Source organism: Opisthorchis viverrini, assembly GCF_000715545.1.
Source record: "Opisthorchis viverrini unplaced genomic scaffold opera_v5_371, whole genome shotgun sequence".
NCBI classification, from domain to species: Eukaryota; Metazoa; Platyhelminthes; class Trematoda; order Opisthorchiida; family Opisthorchiidae; genus Opisthorchis; species Opisthorchis viverrini.
Window position 1 is genome coordinate 365,219 of NW_008752020.1, and position 774 is coordinate 365,992.

Consider the following 774-nt stretch of genomic DNA (forward strand, 5'->3'; position numbering starts at 1 on the left):
TTTTGAGAAGTCGAAAAATATGGCATCCGATATGAGTCCTTCGTCCTTGGCTTGGGTTAAGCTGTCCATAAACACGAGCATGTTTATCACGCAAGAGCGGTGTGGGAGAAATCCGCTTTGAGCTGGAGATATCAGGTTGCTGGAAGTAAGGTGGTCTAGGATAGCTCGCTTCAGAATTCGTTCCATCACCTCGCACGGCAAGTAAGTAAGGCTTATAGGCCTGTAGCTGCCAGCCGACAGTCACTCACCAGTTTTGTAGGTTGGTGTGTCAATCGCTTCATTCCAAGCAGAGGGAGGGCGGCCTTCGTCAATCGACTGACGCAACACCAGGTGTAAGTCATTTGCCAGTGTGGAGGACGTTTCTCTCAGGATCCTTGGATGGACCTCGTTGGGCCCCAACGCGCAGAATGGGTCGATCTTGTCCAAGAGTTGACGAATGTCCCCCACCGTGAAGACCAAGTTGGTTAGAGGCTGTTCGTAGTTTCGCCTTGACAAGAGTGGATGTGACGTGGACGCTGGGGCTGAGTATAGACACACATAGTGTTCTCCGTAAACCTCAGATACCACTGTTGGGTCATTTGTCGTTTCTGCATTTCTGTCCGTCAAGGAGAACGCGAATGGCTTGTTTCTGCGTCGGTGTCTCATGTACTTGAACAGTACATTTTTGCTTTTCCGAGCGAGGTCCAGAATGGTGGCTTGTTTTCGTATGTTCCATCGGCGGATTTCCGATTTACAGCGGGTCCGCGTTTTACGAAATGCCAGCTCATCTTCTGT